The sequence below is a fragment of the Protopterus annectens genome, chromosome 17.part0, assembly GCF_019279795.1.
Source record: "Protopterus annectens isolate FY-2018-M chromosome 17.part0, PAN1.0, whole genome shotgun sequence".
NCBI classification, from domain to species: domain Eukaryota; kingdom Metazoa; phylum Chordata; order Ceratodontiformes; family Protopteridae; genus Protopterus; species Protopterus annectens.
This window is the reverse complement of record NC_056751.1, coordinates 401,877,386-401,898,183: the sequence shown is the minus strand read 5'-3', so window position 1 is coordinate 401,898,183 and position 20,798 is coordinate 401,877,386. Positions and strand designations below refer to the sequence as shown.

At 44.1% G+C, this 20,798-nt stretch overlaps 1 protein-coding gene across 5 annotated transcripts in view; it reads left to right on the top strand.

Annotated features, from left to right (window-relative positions):
• The window catches only part of BTBD10 (BTB domain containing 10), a 1,432,231-nt gene that overhangs the window by 958,699 nt on the left and 452,734 nt on the right, over positions 1-20,798 (top strand). The gene's annotated exons all lie outside the window — the stretch shown is intronic.

Here is a 20,798-nt window from a genome sequence, read left to right as displayed (position 1 = left end):
CACGCACACACCTTATAAGAGGCCTAGGCAAGACATTGATTATGAATCTTCTGAACAGGATTCAATTTCTTCTGACTCTTCTAATGAACAGGATTTGTCTATACCTCCTTATGAGGACTCTGATGCAGAAGATTCCATTCCTTCTGATGTTCTTCGTTTCCCATTGCTGCAGTCCTTACTATTGGGTTTAGTCCGCATCCAGTCGGCCCGAATACCAGAGTATAAGGCTGACGTCGGTCAGGGCGCACTAGACTGACATCAGTACGTCAGGGTACTAATGCGCATGACCGACGTCATATCCTCTGTCTTTTTTGCCGCATGGTCCGATGCAGAAGCAGTTTTGCGAGTGCAGGTTGGCGTTCTGAAATATTTCCGAAACCGGAGTTTCAGACCGAAACAGAGTTGGCTAAGTACCCCGTTGGGGAACATTTTGGTTTTTTCTTGCCTCAGTATTTAACCGGATGTCAGAAAAAGTGAATAACTGTATTTCTTGTGGGAAACAGATACCTCATAGGGATTACCATACCTTGTGTATACCTTGTTTAGGGCCTGAGCACGACGTTGTTGGTTGCCGCTCTTGTGCTAGGTTTAACAAACGCACTATTAAGAGGAGGTTAGACTGTGCCAGGTTAGTGTTTGGGAAGCGTTGCAATTATAAAATGCCGCCGGATGCTCCGACGCCCGCTTCGTCCAAGAAGCCCAAGGACAAATCAGCGAAGCCTAGGGTTGATGAACCGCTAGTCCCGGACGTCGGTTCTTTAGAAGGCTCAGTGGAGCCAGAGGTTTTGCCAGGAGTTTCCATGGAGTCTCAGGGAGAAACTTTACTATTACAGGATGTGCCTTCTCAGGAGGTAGGCCAGGCTGAGGGGGCTTCTCAGGTAACTGTTCTTCCCTCTCTTCCCAAGGTAGTTAGAGCCTCTCCTTCTGTTGCCAAAACTTCTTTGAGAGGTAGGCCTAGTTCAGCTTCAGTGGGGGCTTCTCCTAGCATTTCGGGTTCTGTACCTAAGAAACATATGCTTAAAATGGCAGAAGATTTGATTACTATGATTAGAGGTTCTATGCCCCGCCTGATAAGAGGCCTAGGGTGGAACCGAGTTTGATAGTTTTGAACAGTGTTCAGAGGCTTCAGAGTCTTCTGCGGAAGACTTGCAGGAGTATCCTACTTATTCTGATTCTGATGTGGATGATTCCACTCCTACAGCTTCTCCTCCTGAGGATTTCTCATTTTCAGAGACTCTGCATTCCATGAGGGAGCATTTTAAATGGGAAGGCCAGGATTACTCTGATTCCAGGAAAAGGCTTAGGGAATTCTTGTTTTGCCCCAGCATAGGCCCTTAGCTATTCCTCCTGTGTTGAATGTGGTGGAAGATGTTTTGCAGAGGCTTCCTGAACCCTGACTCTTTGCCTCCTGCTCCTGTTAAACCTGATAGGTACTATAGGGTGCCCAAGCTCATAAGTATTTGTTTAAGAGTCCTAGGGGACCCAGAAACTGTTTCTCAGGGGCCTAAAGGTGTTAAAGCTTCTGTGGTTAAAAATCCTGTTCCCACTGATAAAGAGGCAAGGGCTTTGGATAGGTGGGGAAAGAAAGTGTATACTTCTTCCACTCTAGCCATGAGAGCGTTGAATTGTCAGTTTCACATGCTAAAATATCAAAATTATCTCCTTTCACAATTGAAATCTAAGGTGGATGCTTTGGCGGAAGGTATTGAGTGTAAAGAGTTGCTGGATTTGGTTCATGTGTCTGAACAAGTGGGTAAGCATTCTTTGCAATGTGGTTTTGATGCTGTACAGGCCTCCTCGAGGGTGGCTGCTACTAGTTCTGTTCTTCACAGGCATGCTTGGTTGAAGGATCAGAATTTAGCTGAGCATGTTAAGACAAGGATTTTGGATGCTCCTTTACAGTCTGATGTGTTGTTTGGATCGCCTGTGGAAGCAGTTTTAAAGAAAATGGAGGACAAAGCTAAGTCTATGCAAACTGTTAAAGATTTTTGCAGGTGCAGCCACCAAGTTTAGTAGAAATTGGCCTGCTAAGGGGTGGACATATCCTGCTTATGATTCCCAGTCTAGGGGTAGGTCTAGACGTGGTAGGGGCAGGGCTCAAGGTTCTTTTAGGCCTAGATCAGGAGTTCACCTGCTCAGACTTCTGGTGAGGGCAGGGGTCAGTCCTTTCGTAAACAGACCCAATGACCTGCCTTTTCAGCTGCCAGTAGATTCTCGCCTGGCAGCTCCTTTGGGAGGAAGACTGTCTCTTTTCAAAGAAAATTGGGATTTAATTACTCAAGACAGATGGGTGTTGGATATCATTCACCACGGTTACAGGTTTTATTTCCACACAATGCCCCTTTCAAAGGCATGCCAGACGTTCCTCCTCCACAAAGAAAAGAGGCTCACAAGCAAGTTTCTCAGTTACTCCAGATAGGGGCCATTCAGCCAGTCCCTGTATCAGAAAGGGGCCTAGGATTTTATTCTCGCCTGTTCCTAGTACCAAAGAAGGGGAACACGTGGAGACCAATTTTGGATTTATCTCTCCTCAACACTTATCTGGACATTCCCAAGTTCAAGATGTTGACGTTACAACAACTTTTACCTCTGCTGGGCAAAGATCACTGGATGGTAACTTTAGATCTCAAGGAAGCTTACCTTCATGTGCCTATAAGGCTAAGTTGCAGGAAGTATCTGCGATTTCGAGCTGGAAATTCTCATTATCAGTTCTCTGCATTGCCCTTTGGCTTATCTACTGCGCCCAGAGTATTCACAAAGGTTCTGGCTCCAGTGATAGCTTACTTCAGGCTACAAGGAATTCAAATCTATCCTTACTTGGACGGCTGCCTGATCCTGGCTCAAGAAAAGGAAGACCTTCTACAGCATCTGGAGTATGTTATAGCAGTGCTAAGATGCCTAGGGTATTCTGTGAACGAAATAAAGTCCAGTCTAGTACCCTCTCAAGACATGTGCTTTCTGGGTGTGAGACTGAATACAGCAGCCCAGATGGCCTTTTTAACCCCGGACAAACAAAAGAGTCTATCACTTTACTTCCATCAACTATCTCATCAGTCCGTGCTGACTGCAAGGTCAGTCCTTCAAGCATTAGGGTTCATGGCATCTTGTATTCTGGTGCTTCCCAATGCCAAACTGCATATGAGGAAGCTACAATGGTATCTCAAAATGTATGGACACAGCACTGCCAGGATTTGGACACTGTCATTCAAATAATACCTTGCCTTCAAAAGAATTTTTGTGGTGGGCTCAGGAATGTCACCTAAACAAGGGACTCTCTGTGACCCGCCAGAGGCAAGTCAGATTTTAACGACAGATGCCTCGGACATTGCTTGGGGAGCTCATCTAAATGGAAAGTGGATACAAGACAAGTGGCCTGCCAGACTACAGCATCTACATATCAACATGAAGGAGATGTTAGCAGTCCAGTTTGCATTAATGGCTTTCAAGGAGTTACTTCTTCCAGGGCAGGTGTTGATTCTAACAGACAACACAACTGTCATGTGGTACATCAACAAGCAAGGGGAACACATTCTTATCCTCTATGCAGGCAAGCAATGATTTTATGGGAGACTGCTAAGCTTGCAACTAACTCTTCAGGCAAGGTTTCTGCCAGGAGCACAGAACTCCTTAGCAGATGTGTTAAGCAGACAAATCATGGATCCCCACGAGTGGAAACTGGATCTTCATGTATTTCAGAAATTGACAGTGTCATGGGGAACTCCAGACATAGATCTGTTCGCTTCTCCACTAAACCACCAGCTGCCAAAGTATTGCACAAAGGGGTTTCATCACACAGCTTGGAAAGTGGATGCTCTGTCTTTCAGTTGGAAAAACCTTCATGTGTATGCCTTTCCACCTCTGCCTCTTCTTCCAAAGGTACTATTAAAGGTCAGACAAGACAGGCCAAGGATGATTTTGATAGCTCCAGATTGGCCTCGCAACACTGGTACCCACTACTACGGAGTCTGGTAAAGAAGCCTCCATGGCCTTTACCTCTGATTCCTCATCTGTTATCTCAGAAGGACGGTCATCTGCTCAATGTCAAGCTTCACTCTCTTCATCTAACAGCCTGGCATATTCTGTGTTGAAACACAGCAGGTCTCAACTTCCTCAACAAGTTTTAAATGTGATTATGGAAGCTAGAAGACCTAGTACAAGGAGAGTGTACAGAAAAATGGAAGAGATTTTTATTTTGGAGTACAGCAAAGAATTTGGAGATTTCTGAGCCTAATTTGAGTGTGGCTCTTCAATATCTTACTGAGTTATTGGACAAAGGTTTGTCCTTCTCTTCCATTAAGATTCATGCTGCAGCAATTTCAGCTCACTATGATTGTGACCCACCTTTGTTTTCGCATCCTTTGTTCAAGCAGTTTCTTAGAGGGGCAAAGAATATAAGACCCCACGTGAGCTCCTACTCCTGCTTGGGATCTCAATTTTGTGTTGGAAAAACTTACTCTACAACCTTTTGAGCCTGCAGCTACTGCTGAATTGAAATACTTGTCATGGAAGACTGCTTTTCTGTTGGCTATTACTTCTGCAAGAAGGGTGTCTGAGTTGCAGGCCCTTATGGCAGTAGAGCCCTTTTGATTTTCCATAAGGATAGGGTATCATTACGCACTAATCCTTCCTTTATGCCTAAGGTGGTTTCTAGTGTGGCTTTAAACCAAACTATTCATTTGCCTACGTTTATGCAGACCCCAAAATAAAGGGGAAAAGATTTTGCACACTTTAGATGTACACAGGCAATTGCGTTATTATTTAAGCAGGACTAAGGATTTTAGGCAGTCTCAGCAGTTGTTTGTTTCTTTTGCTTTGAGTTCACAGGGCAAGCCTGTGTCAAAACAAACTATTTCTAGGTGGATTGGCTTTTGCATTGCATTTTGTTATTCCCATCATGGCAAGGAGATTCCAGCTGGGATTAGGCCTCATTCCACTAGGGCTACTGCCACTTCAACAGCATTTCTAAGGGGTGGCAACTAAGGATATTTTGGAAGCAGCTACTTGGAGTTCAGTGCATACTTTCTCTAAGCATTATCACCTTCCTATCTACTCTAAGTCTAGGGCTGGTTTTGCCACAGCTGTTTTGCAAGGCATGTTGTCAGCTCCTACTTCTTTATGATTTGCCAGCCTCCCTTACCTCTGCTTTGGGATTCTACCCAATAGTAAGGACTGCAGCAATGGCAACGAAGAACATAGTACAGTTTTGTACCTACCATAAATGTAGATGTTCGAGGATTCCATTGCTGCAGTCCAATTTACCCTCCCTCCTTCCCCTCTGTGTTTAGGGGTGGTTGTGTAGGTGAGTTTACATGCTGATATTTTGGTATATAGTCTTGTATATATTGTATATATTTTTGGTGCAGGTATTTTGAGCCTTGTCTTTTTAGGGTCTTCTGACATCTGGGGCAAGAAAAGACTGAGGATATGACGTCGGTCATGCGCATTAGTACCCTGACGTACTGACGTCAGTCTAGTGCGCCCTGACCGACGTCAGCCTTATACTCTGGTATTCGGGCCGACTGGATGCGGACTAAACCCAATAGTAAGGACTGCAGCAATGGAATCCTCGAACATCTACATTTATGGTAGGTACAAAACTGTACTTTTCTCCTCCTGAGGATTTTTCTTTTGGGGAAACTTTACATACCTTAAGGGAACATTTCCACTGGGAAAGTCAGGATTTTTCTAAATCTAAAAAGAGACTTAGGGTTTTTCTTCTTCTTCTTCCTCAGCATAGGCCTTTGGCTGTACCTCCTGTTCTAGACATTGTTGATGATGTTTTTTCAGATTCTAGTATGGCTCCTAATTCTCTGCCTCCGGCTCCTTGTAAGCCAGACAGATACTACAGGGTTCCTGACTCCCACAAATTCCTTTTCAAAAATCCTATTGCAGATCTTGAAACCATTTCTCAGGGTCTCAAGGACATTAAGGCCTCTACTGCTAAAAATCCTACCCCTTCTGATAGAGATTCCAGGGCGCTGGATAGATGGGATAAGAAGGTTTACATTTCTGCAACCTTGGCAATCAGGGCTTTAAACTGTCAATTTCATATGCTTAAATATCAACAGCATAACACGGGACTGCTTAAACAGAAAATTATGTTAATTTCTGACTGTGTGGAAAGTAAAGATTTACAGGATTTATTGCTTTCAACTGAACAAGTTGGAAAACATGCTTTGCAATGTAGTTTTGATTCTTTGGAGGCCTCTTGCAGGGCTGCTGTAACTGGGTCTGTGCTACGAAGGCATGCTTGGCTCAAAGAGCAAACTCTGCCTGATCATGTTAAAGCAAAATTGTTGGATGCTCCTTTGCAACAGGACCGTCTCTTTGGTAATAAGGCTGAAGAAGTTTTAAAAAAGATGGATGATAAAGCTAAATCTATGCAAACTGTGAAATATTTCTTATAAGTGCAACCTCCAAGATTTAGTAGGCACTGGCCTACTAAGAATCTGTCCTTTCCAGTTCCTTCGAGAACCACTCAAGTCAAACCCAGACATTCCAAAGATACCAGGTTTCAGTTACAAGGGACTTTTAGAACAAAACAGTGGGGTGCCTCCTCCTCCTCCAAATCTGGAAACAATAAGGCACCTCCCTATGGTAAACAGTCTCAATGACTTCCCTTTACACTTACCAAGCACTTACCTTTTAGCGCCCCTTTGGGGGGAAAACTGGCACTTCATGCAAGAAACTGGCAACTTATAACCCAGGACAAATGGGTTTTTAAATACAGTATCCCAGGGATACAGATTACATTTACACACATTGCCAATCCCAAACGGATGGCCAGACCTGCCCCCAAATCAGTGGGTAGAGGCCCAGAAACAAGTACTGCCCCTCATGAACATGGGAGCTATTCAACCAGTACTAGAAGAGGAAAAGGGACAAAGTTTCTACTCAAAACTTTTCCTGGTACCCAGAAAAGACAAATTATGGCGTCCAATTCTGGACTTATCTACTCTAAACACATTTGTGGACATTCCAAAATTCAAGATACTGACTCTTCAACATTTACTTCCTATGCTAGGCAAAGATGCCTGCTTGGTAACTCTAGACTTAAAAGAGGCTTACCTGCATATCCCAATCAGGGAATCTTGCAGAAGATACCTCCGCTTCAAAGCAGGCTACTTGCATTACCAGGTCTCTGCACTGCCCTTTGGCTTATCTACTGCGCCCAAGGTCTTCACAAAGTGCCTGGCTCCAGTAATTACATTTTGCAGACAAAGAAATATTCAAATATATCCATACCTGGACAGTTGTCCTGCCAGGAAAGCTGAACACTGGCAGATAAACTAAGCAGAAATCTCATGGACCCACACGAATGGAAGCTGGAACCACAGATTTTCAACATGTTGACACGCAAATGGGGGAGTCCAGACATAGATCATTTTGCCTCACGCCAGAACTATCAGATGGACAAATTCTGCACAAGACATCTTCACAAAAGAGCCTGGAAAGTGGATGCCCTGTCATTCAGCTGGAAAAACCTTTCAGTCTATGCTTTTCCCCCTCTGCTCTCCAAAGTTCTACTAAAAATCAAACAGGACAAACCAAAAATGATTTTGATTGCTCCAGACTGGCCTCGCCAACACTGGTACCAACTCCTGTGCAATGTGTCACACCTTCCACCGTGTCACCTGCTTCAAACACCTTACTTACTGTCTCAGCAGAACAACCAAATTCTGCACACTCCGTTCCAAACTTTGAATCTTGCAGCGTGGCCAATCACCTAAATTCGCCCTTAGCATCCCTAAGCAAACCTGTGATGGATGTCATTTTGGAGGCAAGAATGCCTATTACTAGAAAATCTTATGCTGACAAATGGAAAAGATTCTGTGCCTGGAATCAGTCACAAGGGATAAGCACAGCAGTACCCAGTATTCCTCAGATTTTACAATACGTAACTGAGATGCTTTGCAAGGGCCTGTCCTTTTCTTTTCTTCCATATAAAGCCATGCCTCAGCCATTTCAGCTCATTACAACACAGAACCTCCCCACTTCTCTCATCCTCTGCTAAAGCAGTATCTCAGAGGGGCCAAAAATGTAAGACCACCCAGGAGAGCTCCAACCCCTGCCTGGGACCTCATTGGAAAAACTCACTCTCTCTCCTTTCGAGCCAGCTGCCACTGCAGACATAAAATTTCTCTCCTGGAAAACAGCTTTCCTTTTAGCAGTCACTTCAGCTAGAAGGATTTCCGAATTACAGGCTCTTATGGCAGTGGAGCCTTTCATTATTTTTCATGCGGACAGGGTGTCTGTTAGGACCAGTCCATCCTTCATGCCTAAGGTGGTATCCAGTGTGGCTCTTAATCAGACCATTCATTTGCCCACTTTCTTTCCCAATCCACAGAACAAGGGGGAATGGAATCTGCATTCATTGGATGTACACAGACAGCTTAGATTTTACTTAAACAGGACAAAATCTCTAAGAAAATCTGAACAACTACTGGTGGCATTTGCTGCAGAGGGAAAGGCTATTTCAAAGCAGACTATTTCCAAATGGATAAGCCATTGTATTCGTTTCTGCTATATGTACCATGGTAAAACTATCCCCCAGGGGATCAGATCTCATTCCACCAGGGCTGCATCTACTTCTACAGCCTTTCTCAGAGGTGTTCCTACCAGAGACATTCTAGAAGTTGCTACCTGGAGCTCAGTTCATACGTTCACCAAACATTACCATTTACCTTTCTTCTCTAAATCCAGAGCTGGCTTTGCCACTGCTGTCCTGCAGGGCCTTATTGCTGGACCTAATGCTGTATAAATCCATCCTCCCAACCATAGCTTTGGGAATCTACCGAAATGTAATAACTGCAACAGTGAAACACGAAGAACATAGTACAGATGTCCTTCATGGATGCATCTGCAGTCATAACAACTGGGTTGTCCTGTCGTCAGGCAGCCCTTCAGTCGGCTGGATTCCAAAGTCCGGGTCCGGCTTCGGCTGATGTCGCACTTCACCCGACGTCATCTCTGTTGGTCTTCGGGTATAAAAGCATCAGCCGACGCCATTTTCCCCAGTCTTTCTTGCCGTGGCGCTGAAGCAGAAGCTGTTCGCAAGTGCCGGTCGGTCGGATCCAGAGATTACTTCTACCGAATACTACTTCGAAGACTTCTAAAGCTATGTACCCCGTTGGGGACTCTTTCTTGCCTCAGCCGATGTCAGAAAAAGTTAATAATTGTTTAACCTGTGGGAAACAAATACCTCATAAAGATTTCCACTCTTATTGTCTGCCTTGTTTAGGCCCAGCCCATGACGTAGCAGCCTGTTCGGCCTGTGCTTCTTTCAACCGACGAACGCTTAGGCGTCGGTCGGAGTTTGCTGAACAGTTTTTCGGTTCTGATTTTGCGTACATTATGCCGTCGGATCCTCCGACTACCCAATCTACCAAAAAACGCAAAGATAAAGACCGACACTCGCGGTCCGCGGTTTCGGCCGAAACCATGCCTAAGCAAACCGCGAGTGTCTCGGTTTCGGCCGAAACCGAGAAAACTGGTCAAAGTACAGCTGAATCTATCTCTACAACTGAGGCCCCTGCTACCACTCTTGAATCGACCTCAGAAATTTTATCCACTACGGTGGTTGCCACTGACTTATCAGACACCATTCCCTTGGATGTCTCTACCCCAGCACGTGGTGCTGCTAGGCCTCCAGCAGCCATGTCCATTAAGGCCTTCGCCAGGGCTAAAGCAGCCAAGACTACTAAAACAGTGCCTGTTAAACCCCCTACCACCAGGCCCTCCTCTAGTTCTCAAATGCTTACTCTGGCAGAAGATTTAATTTCATTAATTAGAGGATCTCAATCTCACCCAGACAGGGCCTCTCAGCCCCCAGAGAAGAGACCTAGGGCAGAGCCCCCTGAGCCAGTGTCTTCTGATGATTCTGCCGATGAATCAGACATAACTGACCAGCCAGAGGTTCCTTTCTCCAATTTTGAAGACTCTGATGCTGAAGAATCCATTCCAGCTGCTTCCCCACCAGAAGAATTCTCCTTTGGGGAAACCTTACATGCCATGCGAGAGCAGTTCCAATGGCAGCAACAGGATTTTTCAGACTCCAGAAAAAGACTTAGGACCTTTCTGCACCTTCCACAGCACAGGCCCTTAGCTATACCTCCTGTTCTCTCTGTGGTGGATGATGCTTTCAATGATGTCTGCTCCGCACCAGATTCTTTACCTCCAGCCCCTGCCAAACCAGACAGATTTTACAGGGTGCCAGACACTCATCACCACCTTTACAAGGCCCCACTTGCAGACCCGAAACTATATCCCAGGGTCCCAGGCAGTAGCCGACCATAGCTAAAAATCCTATTCCTTCTGAAAGGGAAGCAAGGTCATTAGACAGATGGGGCAAAAGGTCTACACTTCAGCTACTCTCTCAGCTAGAGCTTTAAACTGTCAGTTTCACATGATACAATACCAAGAGTTTATGCTTGATCAGTTAACTAAAAACTAACCACTGATGAATCTCTTGATAAGAAATATGTATTAGAAATGGTAAATAACATACAACAGGTTAGTAACCATTCCTTAAAATGTGGCTATGATGCACTGGAGGCTTCATTTAGATCAGCCATGACTGGCACAGTGATAAGAAGGCGTGCATGGCTAAAGGAGCAAGCTTTACCGGATCATGTTAAAGCTAAGTTGCTAGATGCTCCTATGGATAAGACAAGTTTGTTTGGTACACCTGCCCAGCAGGTTATGAAGAAAATGGAAGAAAAGGCAAAATCTGTTCAAACGGTTAAAGATTTCTTGCAGGTTCAACCCCCAAGGTTTAGCAGGAACTGGCCTGCCAAAAATTGGTCCTTTCCTGACTCCACAAGATCTCAAAGGGGCAGGAATAGACGTTCCAGAGGCAGAAACCAATCCAGAGGAGGTTCCTACAGAGTACGACAGTGGCAAGGTAACAACAGAGGCACAGACACAACCTCTGCCACTACATCAACACAGCCACAGTGACTTAACCCTAAATCCGCCTACCAGGGAACAAATAGCAGCTCCTCTAGGCGGAAAGTTAACCTTATTTTCAAAGAACTGGCACTGTATAACAAAAGACAAGTGGATTTTACAAACCATAGATCAAGGTTACCGGTTCCACTTCCACACTTTACCAGTCAAAAGAGGAATGCCAAATCTACCTCCAAATCAAAAAACAGAGGCTCTACAACAGATAATGCAGTTAGCAAACATGAGAGCTGTGGAAAGAGTGCCAACAGCAGAGCAAGGAAAGGGTTCTACTCAAGACTATTCCTAGTTCCAAGAAAGGAAAAAGTTGGAGACCAATTCTGGACCTGTCCACCTTAAATACATACATCATTGTCCCAAAATTCAAAATGCTGACCCTACAGCAACTTCTTCCCATGCTGGGCAAGGAGTGTTGGCTGGTAACTCTAGATCTCAAGGAGGCATACCTGCACGTCCCCATTCGACCAATCTGCAGAAGATACCTCAGATTTCTTGCAGGATCAGAGCACTATCAATTCTCAGCATTGCCCTTTGGCTTATCTACTGCCCAGAGTATTCACAAAATGCCTGGCATCAGTAATCGCCATTGCAGACTACAGGAATTCAAATTTACCCATACCTGGACGACTGCCTGCTACAGGGGACAACAAAAGCAAGCTGACAACAGATTTACAAAGGGTCATTTACTTGCTACAAGCACTGGGATACACAGTCAATTTACAAAAGTCAAGGCTGATACCATCCCAAACAAGGACATTCTTGGGCTGAATTGGACACAGTAAAACAAATGGCATTCCTAACTACAGAAAACAAAAGAACTCCCTCTTTACTTCTTGGCACTAACAAAACTGAACAAGTTAACAGCAAGAAAAGTACTGCAGGCCTTGGGCTTCATGGCATCATGCATAATCTTGGTCCCATTTGCCAGACTACATATGAGAAAACTACAGTGGTACCTAAAGAATTTATGGTCCCAACACAGGCACAGCCTAGAAACAGAAATCCCACTGATTCCATGCTTAAAACAGGAATTCCTATGGGGGGCTCAGGCATGCCAGTCAAACCCAGGGCTACCCTTTCGCAGATGTCAAGCAAGCCAGACCATCACAACAGACGCTTCAGACCTAGGATGGGGGGCCCACATGCTGGACAAATGCGTGCAAGGATTGTGGACACAGGATCAACTTCACCTTCACATCAACCTAAAAGAAATGCTGGCAGTAAAACTGGCAATCCAAAAGTTCAGACCATTTCTCAAAGAGGGCCAGTTGATGATAAGGACAGACAACACCACAGTCATGTGGTACATCAACAAACAGGGAGGCACTCATTCCTACCCCCTATGCAGAATGACTTTGGAGCTGTGGACCCTGGCACTCAGCTACAACATCCAGTTACAGGCAATATTTGTACCGGGAAAAGAGAATACTCTAGCAGACATATTAAGCAGAACCACATCGGATGCCCACGAATGGAAGCTGCACCCGGACATCTTCAAGACCATCTCAAAGAAATGGGGAATGCCTCAGATAGATCTATTCGCATCACCTCTCAATCACCAGCTCAAAAAATTTTGCACAAGGGCATTCCACCCACTAGCATGGAAAGTGGATTCGCTCTCCTTCAGCTGGAAAGGCCTAACAGCATATGCATTCCCACCTCTTCCCTTGATACACAAGGTATTACTAAAAATCAAGGAAGAACGTCCAAGGATAATCCTGATAGCTCCAAACTGGCCAAGACAACACTGGTACCCACTGCTGAGGAGCATGTCTCGGAACAATATGTGGCCAATACCCCTGATGCCTTTGATGTTAACTCAGAACAACTACAGCATCATACATCCAAACCTAAAAACCTTGCAACTGACTGCATGGAACATCACATAGCAGCAGCTAATCCAGAACTTTCCCAAAGAGTTAGACATTATTCTTGAAGCGCGCAGACCTTCAACAAGAAGGAACTATGCTGGAAAATGGAAAAGGTTTGTCATTTGGAGTACTGAAAGAGGAAAAGATGTCTCAAACATAGATATGCCTAACATTCTGGAGTATCTGGCCGAACTTCTTCATTCAGGCCTGTCCTACTCCTCCATCAAGATACATGCATCAGCTATTTCAGCAGAATACAGCTTTGATCCACCGGTTTTTTCGCACCCTTTGCTCAGGCAGTTCCTCAGAGGAATCAAGAATGTAAAACCTCCAAGGAAACCACCATTACCAGCTTGGGACTTAAACTTTGTGCTAGAAAAGTTGACACTATCACCCTTTGAACCAGCAGCAACAGCAGACCTACAACACCTGTCATGGAAAACTGCTTTCCTACTGGCAATTACTTCAGCAAGGAGGGTTTCAGAACTACAGGCCTTAATGGCAGTGCAACCCTTCCTAATCTTCCACCAAGATAGAGTGTCCATGAGGACTAATCCTACATTTATGCCTAAGGTGGTATCCAGAGTGTCTTTAAACCAGGCAATCCATCTACCTACCTTCTTTCCCAACCCACAAAACAGAGGGGAAAGAATACTGCATACCTTGGATGTACATAGACAGCTACGCTACTACTTGGACAGAACAAAAAGTAGCAGAAAGACTGACCAACTTTTTGTAGCCTATGCAACAGGAAGGGAAGGAAAAGCTATTTCCAAACAGACAATCTCCAAATGGATAGGAAATTGCATACGATTCTGTTACTCCTTCCATGGAAAACCAATTCCACAGAACATAAGACCTCATTCTACAAGGGCAACAGCCACTACCACAGCCTTCTTACGAGGAGTGGCAACCAAAGACATTATTGAGGCGGCTACTTGGACCTCCGTGCATACATTTGCCAAGCATTATAATTTGCCTCTATATTCCAGATCCCGAGCAGGGTTTGCCACTGCTGTGCTGCAAGGGATCCTAAACACACCATAATCTAGTTTTATCCTCCTCCCCTAGTTGGCTATGGTATTCTACCCAGTTGTTATGACTGCAGATGCATCCATGAACGACATAGTACAGTTTTGTACCTACCATAAATGTAGATGTCCGAACTGGATAGCATCTGCAGTCAGGATTACCCTCCCTCCTTCCCCTCTGTGGTACTCCTAGGGTAGTTTCCCTCCTAATAGCTAGCTGGTGGGGGGGAGTCTTTTATGGTGTATTTGTTTGTATATATGTACATACATGCCTATTTTTGTGTTTACCTCTATCTTTTTGGAAACATTGGCATCTATCCAAATTTTAGCCTTCAAGAGGGCTTCTGGCATCTGGGGCAAGAAACACTGAGGAAAATGGCGTCGGCTGATGCTTTTATACCCGAAGACCAACAGAGATGACGTCGGGTGAAGTGCGACATCAGCCGAAGCCGGACCCGGACTTTGGAATCCGGCTGACTGAAGGGCTGCCTGACGACAGGACAACCCAGTTGTTATGACTGCAGATGCTATCCAGTTCGGACATCTACATTTATGGTAGGTACAAAACTGTACTTTGTGTACACTTACCATAAATGTAGATGTTCAAGTCTATTCACTGTTGCAGTCCTGGTTACCCTCCCTCCAACCCCCTGTTTTTCTCTTACTATACCTCTACTTTCCTTTACTATGCTTAAAACCTTTTTAGTGTATTTGCTTTTGTTTGGAGGTATGTATTTTTGTGTTTTTAATTACTTAAATATTTAGCTCCCTATTTGGGGGGCACCTGACATCTGGGGCAAGAAAAACTGATGTAATGGCGTCTGCTGCCTGTTTTATACCCCTGATGTCATGGAAGAAGGGACAGAAACTGACGCAGGACCCAAGACTTTGTTAATCAGGCCGACTGATGGCAACCTGCCAGCAGATTACCCAAATGTAATGACTGCAACAGTGAATACACTCGAACGTCTACATTTATGGTAAGTGTACCCAACTGTACTTTCCCAAACCCAAAGATTGTTAAGATCTTCCTTTTCTGCAGAGTCAAGGACCCATCTGGCAAAGAGCTGTGTTGAGATATCTTAGAATTAGCAGCCCTGAACAGAACAGAGCACTTGGATGTGTTAGAAGGTCTGATGTCAGCTGTGGTTAACACAGGCCAGTCAGAGACCACATCAACTGGAACTTTAAAAAAAGAAGAAAGTTTTATTAACCTCTGGGTCCATCTAGCAATGGTGAAGGATATTGAACCGTTTTCATGCATACATGCTCTGGAAATGCTACCATAATTTCTGCTAGCTCTTCTGTTTTTGGTGAACTGTTATGCTAGTAATCTTAATATGGATGTATTTAAATGAGATAAGTCATGTATGAAATAAGTAGTAGGAGTTCAGCCGTCATGGACACTGGGTCCTACATATTTACGTGCAGACTTGATGGTTTAGTAGTAGTAGTAGTAGGTCTGAATAATACATTTTTATTTGCCTCAGAGTAGTTCTTTTCTTCAGTTTGCATGGCAGTGGATAAACTCCACATGTGCTGTATGCAGTAAACCAGCCTCATATCTTAAATGGTTTTACTTGATCACCGCAAGGTCATGTTTAGAATGTGCCCATGTTCTGCTTCTTTCACATGCTTAGGCAGTCTGTTTCACTTCACATAGTTACTGAGAAAATGCGCTTTTTAATTTTTGCACTTGGGTATATCTGGATATGCCTTTTGTCAGTGGTCATAATGCAGGATTGTTTCCACACTTGCTGCCAGACTTTTAACTGTTGTTCACTAGAACATTTTTTCACTGTATGCCTGAAATGTTTCATTGTTAATGTACATGTGTCTGTTAATGCTGGCTTGTTATGAATAGGTGGACGGCCAGCTTTTTGTCCTGCTTAGACTGTTCAGCAGTTCATGAAGGGAGATTTTTCATCTTTGATGCAGTGAAAGATCTGTCTCCACTTTTGGCCGTAAACTTTATAATCAATTTGCTGTCACATCACCCTTCATGAGGGCTGCCTATGTGAACCTAAAGTCTCTGTCAAAGAATGAAGGCTGTATTATAAATCTGCTCCTTTGGATCAGGAGAATTGTTGATCTAATGCTTTTTCTTTGGTGTTTATTTTTACTGCAACATCGTAATTATTTTAATGAATGTATAGCTGCTTGTGCTGTAGTGCTGTTTAAATGATATTTAATCTCAAGAAGGACCTGTCTTAGTACAAAAGTATCTTTTCTCTTAAAATAGGTCTTGCTTTGTTGTAAAGAGGCCTGTGAAGTATTCAGTTAAGGACTGGGTGTCTGATATGAAAAATCTCCATTTCTTCCTCTGATTGGTTTCCACCAGGCTATTGCAAGACCAGTATACTGATCTCCTAATGTTTGAGTACAGATAATTGTAGGGATTGTCTCCTCTCTGCTCTCTTATTTACACATTATTTTTACTTCTATGAGGTTCATGAAAATTGGAATGGATTGACATTTTTTGTTTCCTTTAAATCTAGTTTTTTTTTTGGGGGGGGGGGTTAATTGTCAAGCAGACTTTGTCTAGTTAGATTGCAAGCCAAAATTTTTAGTCACTTCATTTTTCACTAGTTGGGTTGTAGACCCATGGGCAGTATGACAGCGGAACATTCCACAGGGAGACAAGTCTGTCGGATGTTACTGTAGTGTATTCAAAGATGTCAGTGCTGCAGGTACTCGGTCATGCCCAAGAGTGGAGGTGGAGCATCCATTTGAAAGGGATTATTTACAGAGCATTCTTCCCTAAAGAATGACTTTTAGGTGCCTTCCTCTCTGTTTATTTTTTAAACACTTTTATACATAGGCATGTATACATAAGACATACCATATTAACATTTTTTTCATTTATTTCCATTATAAATTACATAAAGCCGAAAGACAAACAACAACATAAATTGCATACATGTTGTATTTTTATAACTGTTAGTCTATCCAACATTACATAAATTGCTCATTTCCTGCCATTTCTTAAACCTCATTCCTCCTCCTGAACATTATTCTGTATGTATTGTCCCCACAAATTCCATTTAATTCTATGTAATTTGCTCCTTCCCTTTTCTTTTTTTTCTCTTTTACGATATTTAATACTTCAAATACTGTTGGTTTAGATTTTGATTTGCATTTTCTAGTAATTGCTTTTTTGGCTGCTAGTAGAGTTAACGTAATCAGGTCTTACTATGTTTAAGCAATTCAGATCCTGTGCCCCAGCTCAAAGTAGTAATTTCCTTGGTTACAGCCATTTGCTCCCACAATACTTCTGACAGAATACTCTTGTAAGGAATTTTTAAAGTCTGCCAATTCATTATACATACAAAAAACGTGTTCCCAGAAAAGACCAACCCCCCTCCCCTGAGTGGATGTTGCACAGAGGTGTCTTTCTGGATGTAGTCCACTAATGAGGTACATATCAGGAAAATGTCTTTGCCTCCAACCAAGACTACTCAGACTGTTCTGCTCTAGAACCCCTTCTCACAAGGCCTGGAGGACTAATGCTATGCCCATCAGCTGGGGAGGGGGAGCTTCTTTACGCTTTCCCTTCTTCCCTCTGATCCCAAAGGTTATTCTGAAGATCCAGAGGGACAATCTCACAGTCTTGCTAGTGTCTCCCTTTCGGCATAGGCAGGATTGCTTCCCTCTTCTACTTCATCTGGTCAGGGAGCTGTCTCTCTAAGTTAACCCACAGAGTGGACTTTTTCACACAGAAGACGGACTCTTTAATTCACCCTAACCTTCAGGCTCTCAACCTGACTGTCTTAGGTGATAGAATCTTAATCCTCTTCAGACACCAATTTTCAGAGGATGTGCTCCAGCAGGTGAGTGAATGTACTGCTAGAAAATCGTACATCCTGAAGTGGAAAAGATTTTCCATATTTTGCCACAAGAATAACTGGGAACCTGTATTTGGTCTCAGAAGCTTTACAATCTACCTTTGCCATAGTTTCATTGAACCCATAATCTCAACCTTCAGTACGTAAGAAACCTGATAGGTTTTGCAACGTACTAGAAACATAAATTCCATTATAAAAATCCTGGTGACCTGCAGTGGTTTCTGTAGAATCTGACAGACTCACCAAGATGCTTCCGTCTTCCAGTGCTTTGCCCAATCCTAAAACTAGTCGTACTATGGATAGGTATGGAATGAAGGTCTACACGTCAGCTTCACTTTTTGTGTGAGTAAGATGCCAAACCCATATGATCAGATGTATTTTGTCTATTAATGGGAGATATGCACGAGCATCTGTCAAGCATACCTGAGTCAGATAAAACTTCCTTGGTTATCTTTGCTCAGTTGTGCTACCCAAGTAGCTGACCATGCTGGCAAATGCAGTCTATCTACTGATACAGCTTCTAAAGCTGCAGGGTCTTGGGCTTCATGTCATCCAAGAGGGGCAAGTGCCAGTGTGGATGACAAATTCCACACAAGGATAGCCATCTCCAGTGCCTGTTCTGTCTAGGCCCAAATCATGACCACAAAAACTGCTGTATTTGTCAGGCGTTTGGCCTAAAGGCCTTAAGGAGTAATTATTCACTTTAGCTGTCAACCTAGAGAACCAGCGCTTAAAGCTCTAGCAAAAAGTGCTTTGGAGGTATCCTCTGGGCCTGAGGGCGAGTAGAGTGTGAAGTGAAAGGCCAAAAAGCAAAGGTCTGAACCTTCAGCTGTGCCTCTGGATACCAACGTGCCTCTTGAGGCAGAGGAGAGCCCAGAGACGCTGCTGGTTTACAGTTCAGAATCCATAGGCGGAGCCTGATGTCCAGGCCACCTTAGATCCAAGCAGGTATCTGTTTCGGATGTCAGAGGGGAACCACAGCTGATGACAACAGAAGACCCTAAAGAGATTCCTCAGATCCTTGTAAGGGAAGAGGTGGTTTATAGTCTGATAGAATGTAGGCCCGTTGGGGCCTCCTACCATGTATAGGGCAGACTGGCATGAAAAAAGAAAAAAAAAAAAGAAAACCAAACCTTTATCTCAGCTAAAATAACCTGCTAATGACTTGCAACAATTCACTCAGGGCGCTTTCATTGCCCTTGTGTTGCTTTGGACTCCCCCAAGCTTCTCCGCTCCCTCTCCCAGTACAGCTTCCCCACTTAAAAGGACTAGGCCAGAGGATTTTTGAGAGGAAAAGACATCCTCAGGGGAGGAATCCCTGGACTACTCACCGATCCCTTCCCCCTTGGATTATGCTTCCCCAGAAGAGGAATCCAGTGGAGCAAATTCACCCACAGAAAACCTTTCCTTTGGAGAGAGACTAGCTAAATGAGAGACCATTTTAAATGGCACAGTACCCAAGTGTCTGAAGTACAAAAAAGATACTATGAGCTGCTACAGGTGGAATCACGTAGCCCATCTGCTATTCCTCCTATCTTGCCTGCCTGCCTGCCTTGATGCTTTTGCCTCAGTTTCACAGACACCATATTCCTAGCCACTTGCCCTCAAGAAATCAGGCTGCTTCTGTAAGGTCCCAGAGGACTGCAAGTTCCTCTTCAGATGCCCTTCTACAGACTCTTCTGTTATTTCTCTGGCTTCTGACAAGTCATCATGATTGCTACCCTCCACAATCCTTCATCCATCAGATAAGGATAGCAGGACCCTGGAAAGACTAGGCAAAAAGCTGTACACTTAGACACTCTAGCATTAAGGCCATAAATTACCAAACACACATGACCAAATTTGCTTTAGCGCTTATGGCCCAACTTTCACAGGTAATTGCAGACTTACCTGATTCAGAAAATAAAACCTTGGCTACATCCTTGCTTGGTGCATCTTCTCAAGTAGCACAACACTACATAAAATGCATCTGTGATAATGCAGAAGCCTCCAGCAGAGCAGCTACATCTGGATCAGTATTAAGATTCTCTCGGGTAAGACTTCAGCCTTTACCTGAGGACATAAAAGCCAAGCTTATGGATGCTCCTCTGAACAAGTCGTGTTTGTTTGGCCCTGCAGCTGCTAACTTGTTTAGATCATTGCAGAAAAAGCTAAGGAACTGCAAGAATTGAAACACGTTTTTGTTTTCTCCTGTACTCAAGTACCAAAGAAACTACCCTGCAAAACCTGTGTTTGTGCGTAGGCATTCATGTCACCCACATCCCAGAACAAAAAAGTGTGACAGGAGACCACAGCAGCCTAGGAGCCCGTCTGGCAACTCTGCCACTTAAGTGGCCCTTTCCTGACAAACAGTCCTGTTTGACTGTTGTCCCCCTCTCTCACCCACATTCCCAACACCTTCCTCTGTCTCTCCCAGCCTAGGAAAGTATAACTCAAGACTACTGGGTCCTCTCCATTGTTCAAAAGGGGTACATTATGGTATGGGACCAACAGCCTTGCTTCAGGGCTATCCCTCAACCTCCCAGGGAGCAATTACCTTTTTCCCCAGAGGTTCTGTTAAAATTGATGAATCAAGGGACCATACAGAGTGTTCCTCAAAAAGAAAAAATAGGAAAAGTATTTTATTCCAGGTTGTAAAAGAAGGTCATTGGTCCCTCCCAATCTCAGTACCTTTCTAAGAGTTCCCACCTTCCTCATGCTGACCCTCTAGCTTTTGTTCACCTTTGTTCAGTCTCAAGCTTTCATGATTACTTTGGATTTCAAGGATGCATATCTGCACATCCCCATCCATCCAAACTACAGGAAGATGTCCTTCAAGAATGCAACTACAGTCATAACATGTGGGTTGTCCTGCCTCAGGCAGCCCTCGGTCGGCCGGATTCCAAAGTCTGGGTCCGACGTCGGCTGATGTCGCATTTCTCTCCGACGTCAGAGCGGTTGGAGTATATAAGCATCAGCCGACGCCATTTTCTCCAGTCTTTCTTGCCGCACGGTGCCCGAAGCAGAAGCAGTTCGCAAGTGCCGGTCGGTCAGCTCCTGTATTCTATGATACCGAAGTCATCAAAAAAGCTAAGTACCCCGTTGGG